The following is an 18070-nucleotide window of genomic DNA, read 5'->3' as shown; positions in this document are numbered from 1 at the left end:
TTATTCTATTTGCATGCCTTTTTCAACTTGTCTGTCACTATCTTCTTTTCTTTTGGAATTGGAATACTGTTTGAATGTACTTGAAGTTTATAGATAAGCTTCAAGTTCAAGTTTGTGGATGTTGTTTTTTGCTTTGATAGAAGCCATGATCTGGACTATAGAGCCGGTGTAGTGTTAGAAAGTGGTACATTGTCAGAATGTGGTATGCGTACCAAAATTTGACTCATGTAATGTCAGAAAGTGGTATGTTGTCAGATTGCAAGTGGTGCGCTGTCAGATTTTGGTACAGGTGCAATCAATTTACGATTATTTATTTCTTAGCAGACGCCCTTATCCAGGGCGATCTGATGGGAGTTTTCCTATTGTCAAAAAGAGGTACATTTACCATTAATTATGCATTATTTTTTGCAAACTTAAACTGGAATCAGACAATTAATTTCTCTAAAAAGAAAAAAACAATTTACGAGAAGTCTACTGCAAAGTTGCAGAAGTAAAAAAAATGTACAAGACCCAATGTATTGCATATGATAAATATCCTCATACTATTTTCTTAATGGTGGAAAAATATGATAAATTACATTAAAAACAACGTAAAAGACTGGAAAATATGATAAATTAAATTAAAATAAGATGTAAAAGACTGAAAACAGCATAACGTACCCGATTTGAATGGGTGATTCCCTGCTTTCTTAGCGGAAGTTGTTTAGTAATGCGTGAGCAAGCGCAGTGCACTGAGTAGCACTTTTTAACGCACACCTGAAAATAATACTATTATTAATAATACTTATTTTTTTGTGGCCCTCAAGGTACATTTTTGCAGCAACAAATGTTTGCACTTTTGGCCTGTTAGATTACACGAATCAAAATCATAATCTTAGTGTTTAAAAAAAAAACAACTATTTATTGGCATATCAAAATCAAGTACAGTACCTGGCTATTTTGGCTTGTGTTGAAGGGTCATACTCATAGCTTCTTCATTGGCAGATGCTACTGCTCTTGCTTCTGATACCTTTTCTTCTGAGTCAGGAGTTCCTAGGTTGTTTTAAAACTTTACCCAGCGGAGAAGCATGATTACAAGTAATTTAATGCAAACAAGTAATACAGTACTGTACTCAAAAACAATGAACGGTTCTGTTCAACCCAATAATCTTTAGGACCAGCACCATGGCAACTGAGAGTGTGCTCGTGATCAGAAATAATGTACTGTAGAACTGCTGTTGCAATTACCCATCAGGTGTGTACTGTATGGCTGGGATTGATATTGCAAATGTCTACCTGAAGCCATAATAGTAGTACAGCATTTCATGTTAGATTTCAAAATGTCACATTCTTCCATTTTTGTCCATTTTTAGTTCAGTATATGGACAACTACAAGGCGGTATGTACTTCAATATATTAACATAACATTATTCAACAAGTTTCATTTGACTTTATGAAGCAAAATGAGTTAATTCTATAGGGTGATGCAAAGCTCTTGGCCATAGCTGTATATTGTAATGACCCAGCGATTTGCATCGTCGCAGGTCTTATTGACTGTCCTGTTTGTTAGTCATTTCTGTTTCTGTATTACATTACATAATGTTTTGCTGGGCCATGCCACTAGCTAGCAAGGGGGTGGTGGGGGGTTGGGGGAGTGTTGTTTGCCAGTCTGCCCGGGCTCACCAATCCTCAGCATGCGTTTGTACCCCCAGAATGCTAGCGGGAGATTGGTGTCCGAATCGCATGCCCGAGATTGATGAAGGCGGATGGAGAGCGCGGTTTAATGTGTTGAGATAAACAGGCGTTCATGCCTGAGCGTGCGCAAAGTTGGAGAGCGAGTTGTGAGAGGAGAAAACGAAAACGAACAACACGAGCACAAAACTACTGTCTGTGTGGAGCCTGCTTTCATTTTACATGCAATGCTACATTGGTGTTCAGAAGCAATATTATACATGTGCAGTGAGGTATATTATAAAAAACGTATTGTAAAAGTGTTTGTCAGTGAAACAATGTTTTAATGTGGTTTATACCTACAAAATAAACATTAAACAAATACAGTATCCTGTAGCATGTAAATTGTGACGAAGTGTCTGCCATGTAAAGATTCTGAGGGTCATGTATCAAGTGTTTGCGACGGCATTAAGGCCATAGCGCCGAGTTTATGCCGGCTTTAAAATTGCCCCGGATGTATTTTGACACTTTTGGCAAGTTAAGGCCGTGTTAGCACCGGCAAAATGCGCTCCGCTGCTCATTAGCCATGCACTTTAAGGTGTGTCAAGCCTTAATTATATGCATGGGCAAATTGTAGATGGGCTCATTTGTAAATTAAGTCTGTGATATTAAAATGAGATTTATGAAGCGGCAGAACAGCTGCGCCGGCTCTAAAAGGGTCCACAAATAAGTCAGATTTAAAATTGGTCTTATTTGGGTGCAAAGAAAAAGTCAGAAGCAGCTGATAGGAAAGAGCATTATGGCAGCAGTCATAATGTATTTCTTACGACGGAGAGTGCAGGCTCCTAACCTTCCTGAACAACCCAGTAACAGAGGGAGTACTGAGGATAAAACTAGCTCGAAAAGTTAAGTTATCCTTTTCATTTTGTATATTTGGTTTTATCCGTCATATAATAATAATATAATATAAAGTCAAGACACTTAGTTAACACGGGTCATTTCTGCCTCTCCAAATGACCTACCTATTGTTCAATTGAGGTAGCCTATTTGGAGGGGAGGCGCTATTTTCCAGATTAGTCTGTTAATCTGTGCTACCGGTGGCAAAGTGGTAATTAGTGCGGAGGTGTAGAGCAGGTGCAGTGCAGGTGCAGTAATCCAATGATACAGACAGACAACAAAGTACAGGTGAAATGCTCTCTTTCATTTGTTATCCAACGGTCTAATGATCAAGCAGTAAATAATGGAGGTCTGGCAATACAAAGCAATGTGTGTTGCTCAGTAATAATAAAGGGTTGCAGTCCTGCAAATAATAAACACAGTACTAAACACAATTAGACACACACACGGTCACCAGTCCAAAGTGAGTGCTGCAGTGCTTGTGGTGAAGTACAATTTATTATGTGAAACAATGGTGCAATGATGTCCGGGTTTTGTGCTGGTCGTGGGCGACAGCTCCGGATCGTGTTAGCCGTCTAGTCTAGTGAACAATGAACAATAACAGAGTTTTAGACAGACAGACAAAACAAGCAAAACACTCACGGTTCTCTATAATAATACACAGGTCCTTCCGGTTTCAGCATAACATAATTAGGAACAGATCACATCACTACGTCCCCTTATATACTGTCAACCATGACCTCTTGGTTAACGAGTGCAACCGCTCCTCCAATCCGCGGATGCCACATCGTTTCCCTTCCGGGTCAATGATTTTGTGTACCGTAGCTCCGCCCACTTTCTAGATGGTCGACTTCCGCCCAACCCTTCGAATGAATTGTCGGGCCATCCAGTCCAGGGTACACTGTTCCCTTTACACAGCGCCCTCACAGGTCGGGAGGGAGATCTAACACCAAGAATCATTCTTTCTTTGTCACAGGGAGGCACAGATTTTCAGAACACCGGCACAGCGCATTTACGCATTTAAATGCTTACGCCATGCCTCATTAATTTTGGGCCAGTTAATACATTCGGGATGGGGTCAGAGCACTACTTTACACTCTGCCAATTTAGCACTACATCAGTCGATCTTGATACATGTCCCCCTCTGTGGTAGTTACAGTAGTATTAGCTTGCAGTATTATCAGCTCTTCCTTGTCATCAACAGAGGGTGCTGTACAGTTAATCTGTCGGGAAACAGTTGTTTATATTGGCTGTAAAAAAAGAAAATCCTAAGAGGACTGACCAATTCACAATGAGTACAATATGCAGTAAGTGGTGCATTGATAAACTATACAGTAAATGCATCTTGAACATATGAAATTGGAGATTTCAGAGAGGAGATTTGCATGTTAGGGTTATTATTCTTACCTGCCTTTAATATGCAAAGTTACTGTAATCATAAGAAGATCAAGCAGATTCAATTTATCTAAACTTATCTATAAAACTAGCATATTAGTTTGTATTAAGTTTTTGGTTGTCAGCTCCCCTGCTTTCAACCTGTATAAAGTAATCCTTACAGGTTGGTCTGAAGATTTTGACAGATTTTCACAGTGGGATTTATACAAAAGATGACCAGTGAAAAGGGCGACATGTCAAAGGGGTGTCTAGGGAAATACTTTTGTAAATATGTAGCCTTTGACCACGTGAAGAATAAATCCAGACAGGACTGTGTCTAATTTTCATAGAATTACCTTCTCAGAAGTGATTTACAAGCTGTTTAGAGAGCAAGGAACGATAAGACCTTTGTAGCTTTGGGGAGGAAAAGTCCCACAGAGATAAAGGTATTGCACTTCCTTCACAATAGCGTAATTCCTAAGACTTTAGGTACAGTATTAACACATCTGCTGCTTACAGATCTTCAGTGCAAACCTTGACCACATACGAAGGTGGAAACACAGCTAAGCCTGCAACAAGGTACTTGCTGATTCTACATCTCCATGTTAGGGAGTTGTAATAGGCTTTAGGTATAAATCTAACACTCAGAATAAGAATGTAACATAACATGTGGTTCTTACTGAATGTTAATCTTAACATGTTTAAAGATTACACCCAATAAACAGAGTTTTGAAGATTATGTGACATGTCTGAGTATAGTACTATCAAGCATTAGTTTCAAATGAAGGTTAATTATGAGAAAGGACGCAAGACTGTTGCTCCGTCCTCTCTAAACCCCAATTCCAGCCCCCAGTCTTTATTTCTGGAGTGTCCTGTGATACGTTCTGTAACCTTACTCCAGAGCTAACAATAACCCATTCAAACAGCATGGTAAAGATATTCACATCTTTGCACAGGTTGAAAGTTAATGACATTATTGCAGCTCAGAAACCTAAGATGAGTTCAGTATGTTCATGCATGCTAATTATATCTCCCAGTCATAAACAGTATTTACCTACGCTAAAACAACAACAACAGCAACAACAACAATGCATCAGTTATCCACAACAATACAGGAAGGCCTGCATAGAGGTTAAAGGATACTCCTAAATGTTTCCTAATGAGTTTGTGTGCATTCCTTGCATTGCTGCGCTGGCATCAAAGGCAGGGAGCCGGCAAAGAAAAGCACTTTCCTCTCTTGTTTCAGTAAAATCATCACGCATTTTCATCAGGTTTTCAGGAATGAAAGCTGGGGTGCGCAGTGTTGTCAAAATAATAAAAAGAAAGCTGCGCAGATATGATGGCCGAAAGGTGCCAAGTGCTGAAGCAGTAGTGCATGAAAGCTTTTGATTTGCTGAAACAATGTCCACTTCAACCATGTTTCTTTTGGTTTGGTATATATCATGGGAACCGTATGGACAGTCGTGGTTTATACATTACATATTTGTCAGGTTTTCATTATCATCAAAGCTGAAACAGGTGAAGCCAGCTGTTGCACTGTGATGGAGTATAAAGGCTGTTGCACTGTGATGGAGTATAAAGGCTGTTGCACTGTGATGCAGTATCAAGAACCAGGAGGTAAGAATGAATTAATGTGTCTTTGAGGCCTTTTTTCAGCACTGTTTTCATTACAGTGTAAAAAACATAATGGTGTGGAAACTTCGAAAATTTCAATTTCAGATCCCATGTCACAATGACAGTCCCTTTTATCCATGTTGTTTCCCTCAAGAAGTACCAAGATAATCAACATTGGCTTAATCTTCCTATGCCTTCAGCGCATTTCAGACAATATGGGTTATATGAAGACAAGAAGTGTCAGCCCTGGTGATCTGGTAACTGCTCATACGTGTATGATTATGGACTGACTGCATTCCTACTGTCTGTCCATGTCATCTCAGGGGGTTTATCCTATATAAATATTTGAATAATAGTAATAACACACCTGTAAAATGATTTCCTATCCTCTATTTATGTATTTGTCTGTACAATTATGACGTTAACAGGAGAAACATTTTTCCAGGATTGCACTGCCGGCTATCCATGTCTTGCGACATTTGCTGTGACCCATATCATTGGAATCTGTAGGTGGACACCATCAATCATCAATGTGTTCCTGACTTACCCTCATCTCCTGATGGCTTAGTGGCTCAGTGTTGACACTGCATACCAGTGACTGTTTGACGCCACTCTTCAACCAGAGTTATTGGTTTGCTTTATCTGGTGCAGATTATTGGTCTCGTCATATCTGGGAGAGCTGTTCTGTTCTCTAGAACTATAGCCAGCATTTGCAGACTCAATCAAGTTGCCTGCGGTACTTGCCCTGCACAATCGCCTAGATACAGTCCACCTTAATTTGGTTAAAGTACCCAACAATCCTTTTCTTAAATGTATTAATTAATGCTTTCACACAGAAATCTAACTATTAAAGTTAAATGGTCTATTTCGCAGTAGCTCAGGATCAGCTTGAAGCAGGCAGTCTCATGCAGATAAGCTTATAAGAATTAAACAATTAAACCAAATGATAAGTTCCTGCCACTTACTATGATTTTTGCGGCTGTATCACACAACAAACACAGTAACAATGCATCCGTTAATCGTCTGTGATTAGATCACAAATTGAATTTTCAGGGAGATTGTGTGATTATGGTTATTAATGGCGTAAGCAGACATTAACAGCATAGCTCATTCGAGAGGTAACACCCCCTCTACAGAAAGCGTAGTCACCCCCCCTTTTGTTGAACATGAGTAATAGTTCATCCATCTCTCCACAGTACCCTCCCAGTCGAGTGGTGCACATGGAAAGCTGCAAACACCTTACATTTGTCCTGAGTTAGCCCCACCTCTTCAATTATATTTACTTAATTATTGTATTCTGAAAAATGTATGGATAATGCAAATGAAAACATGAGCAAGCTTCACCATGTAAGAGCATAAGAAAAGTTTGGGAACGAGGAAAGGTAATTCGACCCATCAAGGCTCGACCCTTGTTAGCAGAATGTATGATGTCCAACACCCAGGCCAGTTGTATTCATCTGCTAAAAAATCTGGTGAATTCTGATGCAAGATCTATTGCAGTCTGCCTTCCAAATGACTTGATCACCAGAGGTGTTTTTTTTTATAAATGCATATAATAAGGGCAAATACAAACACATACTGCAAACACAATGATATTTGAAGACTTACATAAAAAAGGACCGGTTCTTATGTGTAATCTAAACACACATTTAGAGAAATTAACCTCTGTACAATTGCTGCTTATTAACATGATAAGAGAAATTCATTTTCTAAAAATGCTTGAAAGGTAGTCGGTTTCAGAATAAAAAAGCTGCCATTCAAAGCAGAGCAAAATAAAAGAAGTGTGAGATCCAAAGCAGAAATAAAAAAGCTGACCCCTAGAAAAAGCTGTTAAGGCTCCTATTGTTGACTGGCTGCAAAGTAAATGAATGATGAGAGCATAAAGACTAATCATAATTAGAGTTACTGGTGATCCTATTAAAACTGAGCAGGAACTGTATGTAGCTGAGTGCATTCTGTTTTTACAACCAAAAAATACATTGATATCAAGTTGCACCTAGCAGTCTAGCTTTGGGATTTGGAAGGTTCCTTGTGGTCTCCGAGGCACTGACAGGGCAAAAGAATGTGTGAGGGTGTTTGTACTAAACAGATTAGGCTGTCTGTAAACCTGCCCCCCTTACATGAAGTGGTGGGGCAGGACAAAGGGGCAGCCATGTTATTGTTTGTTGGATTTGTCTTTAGTCAAATGGACAAACAAGCTACACAGCAGCAGATCCTTAAATCCCTAAAGAGTGAATGGACTGAATTCAAGGAGGTCTGTGCAATGTGAACAAAAACAAGCCAATAATAATAATAATAATAATAATAATAATAATACATTACATTACATTACTTTGATTCTTGCTTCCTCCAATTCCTCCCAAAAGTCTCCTTTTTCAGTTTTCTGACAGTGTTTTTAAGCTGCATAATCCTAGTAACAAATTTGCGACAGGAATTTCTATTCTCCACAGTGTTGTCACTTGTGATAAATAGGTCCTTGCTCAGTAAGTGGTGACACATCTTTGTGACAGTTTCTGTATCTCGAAGGAGAGATGATTAATCTTGCTGTCACGGCCCATAAACAATAAAAAAACCGACAAACATACAAAATATTTATATTATGAAGCTGCTTTGTCGCTCATTGGCAGCCTCCATCGCAAATATGTCCTCCTGAGTCATGCACTTAAAGGGATTAGCTGCTTTTAATCATGACTATAGAAATATAGCACCCTGGAGTAACTCCGCTGTGGTTTACACGCTTTCTTTCTGTCTCAGTCATTAAATTAATTAATTACCATTATGCCAGCAAATTAGCAGCCACCTTTATGCTAACTAGCCACGGGAAACCATTACATAAGAACTGAAAATCTAGCCTTTGTGTTAGGATAATATATTACAAGGGGGCCCTAGCATGTGGTAAACAGTCATCCTTTTTTTCACCACTATTCCAGTTGCAATCCCAACTATTTAATCACACAGAGAAAAAATATAAAATATACTAAGAGGATTTATTATATTGTCGTATTATAAAATAGGAAAAATAGAGGGAGCAATCTCATTGGCTAATAAGTGTTCCAACCTGTGCAGATATGTCACCATACCAGCGCAGCTTGAGACTTTCAGAACCACTCTGTCTGATTCACATGACAACCAATTCACTTTGGGAGAGGTGGGGTAGAGTGGACGGTGCTGTTTTATAAGCCCAGTATCTCATTCCAGGGTGTTCAAATATGTTCCAAACTACGCAAGACTAGGCTGTTTAATGAGGCTGTTCTGCCTCATATCGAAACAAAATCCCAGTCTATTCAATGTGTGTGTTTTAAGCAGTTTAAACTAGGCATTTCGAAGCACTGTATTTCTTTTAAATGTTACTTCGACAATACCAATGTAATGGCCATACTAAACACCAAAAGTTGGCATAAACGAATATTGTACTATCCAACGTTCATCACATAAGGACGGTAAACTAAACAAAAGAAAACCAACACATTGCAGAACAGTTACACCTACGTCCCACAGGGCTATACTTAATTTTCTGTGTTGTTGTACTGCGTCCCACAGGGCTATACGTAGTTCTCCGTGTTGTTGTACTGCATCCCACAGGGCTATGCTTAATTCTACGTGTTTTTGTATTGCATCCCACAGGGCTATACTTAATTCTACGTGTTTTTGTATTGCATCCCACAGGGCTATACTTAATTCTACGTGTTTTTGTATTGCATCCCACAGGGCTATACTTAATTCTACGTGTTTTTGTACCGTGCCCCACAGGGCTATGCTTAATTCTACGTGTTTTTGTACTGTGCCCCACAGGGATATGCTTAATTCTACGTGATTTTGTACTGTGCCCCACAGGGATATACTTAATTCTACGTGTTTTTGTACTGTGCCCCACAGGGATATACTTAATTCTACGTGTTTTTGTACTGCATCCCACAGGGCTATACTTAATTCTACGTGTTTTTGTATTGCATCCCACAGGGATATACTTAATTCTACGTGTTTTTGTATTGAATCCCACAGGGATATACTTAATTCTACGTGTTTTTGTACTGCATCCCACAGGGATATACTTAATTCTACGTGTTTTTGTAGTGCATCCCACAGGGCTATGCTTAATTCTACGTGTTTTTGTATTGAATCCCACAGGGATATACTTAATTCTACGTGTTTTTGTACTGCATCCCACAGGGATATACTTAATTCTACGTGTTTTTGTACTGCATCCCACAGGGATATACTTAATTCTACGTGTTTTTGTATTGCATCCCACAGGGATATACTTAATTCTATGTGTTTTTGTATGGTACCAACATGTCTTATTGATACTACAATTGTAGGTTTTTATGTATAGATTTGCGAATAGGCAGCGCGTAAAGACTATTTTTTGTTTTGCTGTTCACAGGCCTAGTCTTAATTGTAATTTAATAAAAAAACCACTGGTAGCTACATGGAATTGTTCCAGCTTTTCAGTTCTTGTTGTGGTTAGTTTCACTAGAAGCAAAAATAAATATACCAGTAGTTACATTTTATACGTATTCCTTTAGGTTGAGTGCTGCAGTCCTACAGGCTTTGAGCAGTTTATTAACTCACTGCAGCTGTTTTTATTATTATTATTATTATTATTATTATTATTATTATTATTATTATTATTTTAGTAGAACTGCAGCTCCACAGACAGTCTCCTTGGCTGTCACACTGGGGCTGACCCTCACAACAATGACTTCTGAGAAAGTAGCTTTCCTCATTTCCATTACAGGGCATTACAGGGGTAATACAATATTTAGTAAAATAATAATGTTTTTTTTATTTATTTTTTTAAGTAGGTTTAATAAGATGTTTAATTTGTCAAAAACAGCTACCTCAGCACCGGGATAGATCACAGTGATATTCTATAATCTAAACTAAACAGCAAAAGGGAGCATTGCATTTTAATCAAGTAATCCACAATATATAAACTAATGATTTATTACTTTCGAGTAGCAGACTACCAATATAAAAATAAATGAAACTCCTCCATTTGATTGACAACTGTAATAGTATTCAACAATCAGGACTTCTAGGTTCTGTAATAGTCCATATAAACTGTTTGATCTATTATAATGATTAAGAGCAGGACACAACTACACAAATTACCCATTCGACAAGATGGACAATTGTAAGATTTGTGTTTCCATGCTATTAAGAGAGCAATAATAATAATAATAATAAGATATTACGTTGTCTTAAACCCTGATCCTGACTGTTACCCCTTTGTATAAGAATAAATAGGAAGGCAGTCCGATGTATTTCTTGGAAGAGTGTTATTTTGTCAGACTAAAGTAATGTTTACCATTAAGCTTGTAAACTGTAGGTGCTAAGATTCCCTGGTGAAATGTTTTGCTCTTGATGTGTCCCAAACAAATACAACAAACAACAGAGATTAAAAGATGTTAGGAGGCGGTGCTAGAAGCTCCTGCACATTTTCACAGTCAAAGGGCAGCTGTTCTGAATACGAATTAAACAAACTAAACAAAAAGCAAAACAGAGCTCTGGAACATTGAACAGAGGACATGATGTTGTGTTGGGTTGTGTTAACAACACTAAATACAGCTGGAAACAGGGCAGGTACAAAATAAAACAAAGCTGTCTGGCATAAATACTTACATGAAGTCCTTTGTACTGTAGCTGCACGGCTATTAATAGAACCAAAAAATGACAAAAGCCTTAAAGAGTAAGTAGCGGGGTTACAAAAAATATAGTGTTACACGTCCCCACGTGCCGCTACAACTGTTTCAGTGATGTACCTTTTACTTTTCATTGTTAACATTCTGACAGCTGTTTACACTTGTAACTTTAAAATATGTTTCAAAGTTCTTTTCAAAATGGCCGCTCTAGTGCACTGATAATGTAAGGATTATTGCCCACATTGTCAAACAGGCAATGATCCATGATGTGGTACAGGACAGAAAAGCCAGAGCACTTCTTGTTATGTTTTTTTTTTTTTTTTTTTTTAATCGCTCTTCCTGCAGTGATTTAGAGGACAGATCTCAAACCCCAGTGCAGTAGAGCGGCCATTTTGAAAACAGCTTTGAAACAGATTTTAAAGTTAAAAGTTTGTAAAAAGTTGTCAGGATGTTAACAATGTAAAGAAAAATGACAGGTATGTTATTTAAACAGTTGTAGCAACACGTGGGGACGTGTACCGCAATATTTTCCGGAACCCTGTTACTTACCCTTTAATAGCACAATGGTTAAGGGTATGCACAAAGTTTCAAGGTGCACTAGGTTATCCTTGATCATAAAGGATTGTATGAAATTAATAATCAAGCACATTTGTAATGTGTATAACAGGTTCAAACTTACATAACTTTGGCATAACGGGACTTTTGTAACTAACGTCTGAACAGTGGTGCTCATATTTTAATATTTAGGCTATAGGTCTTAGCCAATAAACATTTTCCTTCGATTTTTCTTTTTTTTTAATAAATATCTATATTTGTCCATTTATTCATCCTTTCATCAACTTACTAACAGTATCTACTTCTCTTTAACAGGCTGTTTATTGATGGGTAAACTAATATTTTCACTTGCAACAAATATCATACAAGCTGAATTAAATACAACATGTGCTTTTTAAGTACAACAAACGATATGCATATATACAATAAGTTCCTTATACTAATCAAAAACACAAATAGCTAATTTATTGGAAGAGAACATACTTTATGAAGATGAAATTAAAATAATGTAAGCATGTCTTGCTAGAAACACTTTAAACCATATGTAGTGGCAACATATGGCTGAACATATGTGTGCTCTTAGAAAAATTTACTGTGCTATGCTTTTTTATAACAGAGAAATATTTCAATTTTACCCAGACAAATGGTTTTCTCTGAAAAACACTTTTCCTGGTAATGGTGACCTACTTTTGCACAAAGTGTGATTGCCTGGGCTATTGGAGGCTATTCAGTATATTGGGAGCTACTTGCACAAATTTGAAGAAACTGTTCATAGACATTCGTTACAACAAGTTATTCCACGGTATTGTTAATAAACAACAGTGCTTTATCACGATACTGGAACCCGATTGGCTGAACCTAAAGAGTAACTTGTGTGTTTGCAAAGATATATATGTTAGGACCCCAAGCTGAAATACTTGCGAACGACCCCGTCGTGATGCAGAAAATTCACTTTACCTGAAGCCGATCTGATGATGAAGATCCGATACCAGAAGACCCGACCATCCCTTCATGTCAAAGTGAGACTACTTTGAATTACCGATCTGAATTTGAATTATTCTAGGGGGAGCCACAGATGTGTCCAACTAGGCTATTTTAGAAATAATTAAAAAAAAAAAAAAAAAAACCTTAATGCGGTAATAAATACGTTGCATGCCTATGCTTTTAAATAAAATGATCAAACCATCTGATATATTTATTTATATATTATTTATTTATTTATTAATATTGTATGAAACTGAAGACAATCCTATATGAACAGAAATGAAAGCTAACTTTCTTTAAGAAAGGAACATACTATATTGTATTTAGTGTATGTTTATTCCACAACTTTAAACACTCAATTAAAAAAAAAAAAACAACTGTGTACAATTCTACCCATAGACCATGTTTATATACATATATATGATATTAAGATTAATGTGTGCAACCCTGCGTATTGGGTTTTGATTGAATCAATAGGAATGGGTGCCTCACCATATTATATAATATACCTAGGACCTGTCTACCCATTTTGTATTTGGCATCGTCCTGGTGTGGGGCATGTTCTGGGGACTTTAGTCATCTTCCGTGGCCCCTACAATCCCCAGATATTAATCCAATTGAGCATGTTTGAGATGAACTTCATCATCATCATCATCATCATCGTCATCGTCATCATCATCATCATCATCACAATCTTCTGCCAACTTCTGCACCAGTTGCATGAAATATTATTGACTGAATAGAACTGAAATCCCATGAGACAATTTCTAGCACCTTGTGGAGTCTAAGCCACATAGGGTCAATGCTGTGATCATATATATATATATATATATATATATATATATATATATATATATATATATATATATATATATATATATAAAATACATTTTAAAGTGATGATATATGTTGTAGCTAAGGATAATACAACTGTTACATATTGATTTATTGCATCATAAAATATAACATTGTTTTAAAAATTAATTATCGGATAGGACCGGACAGGGAGTTCTGGGACAAAAAAGGTCAAGCCCTACCACTTAATTAACCATTAAGTCGTTCACTTAAATGACCTGGTAACCAATCATTGATAAAGAGTGAAGTTGACAGAAATCAAATAACCAAACACCTCAAAGCATTAGAAAAGTTCCCAGTTGTTAAAGATGTAAAATTGCAAACTTTAACAGAGGCACAGTAGCCTAAGCTTCTACTGAATCATAAGAGTTCCATTTATTGCTCAGATTTAGTCTGCGTGGCTTATTTTGTCCAGACAGACATTCAAATGAATTAATGTAGCTTTTGTAAATGAAATACAAATCATACATTTGAATTGCAGACTGGTTTTACTTCATTTACTAAGTGCTACATTACCTCATGCTCTGGTTTTAACAATGGATTTTCAATAACTCTTTGTGTGGTTTAAATGACAAACTGTCCTACATATCATGAAACGTGGCAGCGCTTATTAGCACTTGAGAAGTTATTGATCGACCGTCCTGATTAATTTTTCATAGGTCTCTGTAGTATTCAAGTCTTCAGAGGCTCTGCAATATTATTGCTCATTCGTACTTTCATTTTCAATTACCTAGAATTCTGCTGACTGCCATAGTAAAAGTGCTTGCAGGAAGTCACAGCACTTACAGACTACTCTGTAAATGGACATTTCACCTTATTGTCTAGATTTCTATTTCTCAGTACCCGTTATTTAACTCACAACAGTGAATGCAATAGAGAAAAAGGTAACATTCCTTCAATGCATTGTTTTCTTGAAAATGTGATGAATTCAAATATGATTTGTTATACCAGCAGCATTTTTATAACCTTAAAATGTTTTTAGATGCTTTAAATTACTGAAACATTAAGAAAAATTAAAAAAAAATGCTTAGGTTTGTCTTCCCACTGATGCAACTAAAATCTTGTGAAATATAAAGCATGTGTGAGATACAACGCTAACACTGACATGTGCAATTAACAATAAACGACTGTGCCATTCTGACAGCCGCATTACATGGAAACATGGCTTATTAAGGCTGGAAAGCTGTAAGAACAACAGTTATTTCCTTGCGACGGTATTGTTAAATACCTGGAAAATGTCGCAATTCACTTTCTTTATTTCAAAGGACATTAAGGGTTGTAGGAGCTACAGAATGACATTTACAGTCCAGCAGCTTTTACTGGCTCAGAATGCCTTCTGCTGGTCTGAATGTGTTAAATTAATTTCACTCACACACTGCTGTAACCTGCAATTCGAACAATGCTGATGTCATTTTAGCCTTTTTCTGTCATCATAATGGACAATAATTGGGTAAAATCCATCATCTAAATTATACCCTGATATAGAACATCTTTCAGGCTGTGAAATAGTGCTTTGAACAGGGATCTCAAGCAGGAAAGTCACCAGGAGCTGAAGAACAGGGACATCCAGCAGGTTTTTATAGTTTCTCAAAAAAATGACTTCAAGCACTATTTTTAATATCTATCAAGTGGTGTCTCATCTGTGCTTTATATTTAAGATGAAGGGACGTTGTAAAAATGCTATCTGTCTTTTAGCATTGCCTTAAAAAATACAAGTGGACAAATCACTTTTTTTTTTTAAATTGCAGATATACAGTGGTTTAGGAGTATTGTTTTTTTTTTAATGCTTAAGTACTAAAAACAGTGCTATTAAAACATGTTTTTTTATCACTTTGAAGCTTTTCAGGCACAAATCTCCCTAATATTAAATGTGAGTGCCTCTAGTTTCTTTAGTGTGCTCTTTTCACTTTTATTTCATTAATGATGTCTATATTACTGATGACGGGGGGTATTTGCATGTTAATGAGAGATTATTGCCTGTTTTACCAGTTGTACATTCTGAGAGTCAACCCTATATATTCTCTAGATTTTTCCTTGTTTCATTAATACACATTTGTCAGGCCCAGGGTATGCACTGTAACCTATGCTGTTATCTCTGGAAATGGGGGATTAAGTGGCCTTTCAAAAAAGATCAAGATTCAAACCTACACTTGGTAATGAAAAAAATGTGTTTCATACAGTAGTCTCTGCTATTTTATTTTCACCAGTGATACTATTTCCACAGCAGAGTCTGATTCAATCAGAAACTGTTCTCAAAAACAAACATATTCTTATTTATTAAATAATTGTAGATGCAAGACTATTGTCATTTTATAATTTTGTTTCCTACTGTCTTGTCTAATTGACCAGAAAGGTCACACATTTATTTTCTGTAAGCACTCGGGATGAATAAATAAAATTCAAGAGTTGGTCATACCTTTCAATGTTATTGTCAAGCACTTTATAAAAACCTCCACTGCAAGGTGGGTTGTAAGAAAGATCATTTCTGAAATATGTTCCAGACATTTATAAGGGTTATACTTATCATCTATGTGTTCAGTGGCAGACTGTTAACAATAATTCTCAGGTTATGTGAGAGAGAATTATGAAGGTGTTTGTATTTTGGATGGATAACTTGTGGCTTGGCTGGTAAAGGCACTGTTATTTAATGAGCCGATTGTCTGAATGTGTAGTACATGAGGTATTTAATAACTGATGTTGCTCCGTCTTTTTGTCTCAGTGCAGAGATCTCGCCTGTGTGATGAAGCACTCAGCGCTGTAATCACACTCCTATATCTCAAACACCATGTATCCCTATGTGCAGTACAAGAAATTAGGTTCACCTTAAACTGAAAACTGTCTCATTAATCTAAATTCTCCCATGGATCACAGCATGAATACTGCCCTCATCTCACGAAGCTAAAGCTGAAGACTGTTCCAAAAAGCAAGATCAAAGATGCTTGAATCCAAGAAAGTAACATATTGATCATACCAGTCCCTGGACTTCCAAGGCAATTCTGACTTGAGAAGCAGCAGCTATCCAGATGAATACAGTTATTGATAGGCACAAGACGGCACTATTGTTTGTACTGCTGGGATACAAATTCTGTTGAAATTTGAATGCTCCTTATATTATGTATAGTATGACAGTCATAACAGTATGGCTTATTGAGAACATTATACAGTAAAATTGATACATTGTACTTATATTAGACATGTTTTTTTTCCAGGTAATAACAAAGGCTCTAAAAGAAATGTCTTACTTCTTATTAGCATAACACTGGCTATGGTATGTTTACAACAAAAACAGAGGTAACACACTATGACAGTAACGTTATTATTCCTGATTAAAACATGTTATTTTGACTTGGATTTAAAACAAACTTCTAAGTGGAGCTTTGCTAATATTTCAGATGTCACACATTGTAAGAACTGTGTGATGAATTAAACACTGCATTGCATTAAAAGGGGTGTTTACAACAACTGTGTAAGATTTTAGAAAGGTATTACCCGGCCATCCGGGTTTTCAACAGATGTGACTGGAGAGCTCTACTTGTCATCCTTGCTTTAAGAAAAAAATATTTGATCTCAGAGGATGGTTAAATGTAATTATTTGTTAAATGTTTCCCTTAATATCCCCTTGTAGCAAGATATGCCAATATGCTACCTTTCCTACTAATGCCACTGTTTATTTGTTGAACTCGGTGCTATTAATGTGTGTTACGCACTGACTCCTCTGCACTCAGCAATACAACCATTGCATTGATTGAACTGCATGGAGTTTGGCTTGCTGCTAAGATTTCAGTTGTTTTATCAGCAAATGTCTTGTGGTGTGTATATTTATTAATCTATTTATTTATTTATTTATTTCATGTATATAGCGCTTTCCATACAAAAGTATCACAAAGCACTGTACAGTACATTAAAAAAAGCATTTACATTTACACAACACAATAATACCTTTGCATAAAAGTCTCCAGGCATGTCACACACACAACTGCTACATATTAAATACCATATTTAGAAAAAAAAATGTTAAAAAGCAGAAATTTAAAAGTTACATTAAAACCCACTAAAATAAGAAAGCCGTTTTATAAAAATATATTTTCAGTCTTGACTTAAAAACTGTAACAGTCCCAGCTTCCCTGATGAAAGAAGGGAGGGCATTCAGGGGCTCGGCATGAAAAAGCCCTTCCTCCTGTGTTAATTTTGTTGACCCTAGGATTAACCAGCAGCCCTGTATCCTGTGATTTGAATGATATGGGGTCAGTAACTCCTGCAAATAACTAGGTTTTAATCCATTTAGGGCTTTATAGGTTAACAGCAAAATCTTAAAAACTATTCTATACTGCACAGGGAGCCAGTTTAAGGAGGCTAAAACGGGTAATATGTTCACTTTTCCTGGTTTTAGTCAGAATTTTAGCGGCGGTATTTTGAACGAGCTGTAAGCGAGACACCACACCTTTTGGGATACCAGAGAGAAATGCATTACAGTAATCAATTCTAGATGAAAGAAA

The sequence above is a fragment of the Acipenser ruthenus genome, chromosome 3 (genome assembly GCF_902713425.1).
Source record: "Acipenser ruthenus chromosome 3, fAciRut3.2 maternal haplotype, whole genome shotgun sequence".
In the NCBI taxonomy this organism is placed as follows: Eukaryota; Metazoa; Chordata; class Actinopteri; order Acipenseriformes; family Acipenseridae; genus Acipenser; species Acipenser ruthenus.
This window is presented reverse-complemented; position numbering follows the sequence as displayed.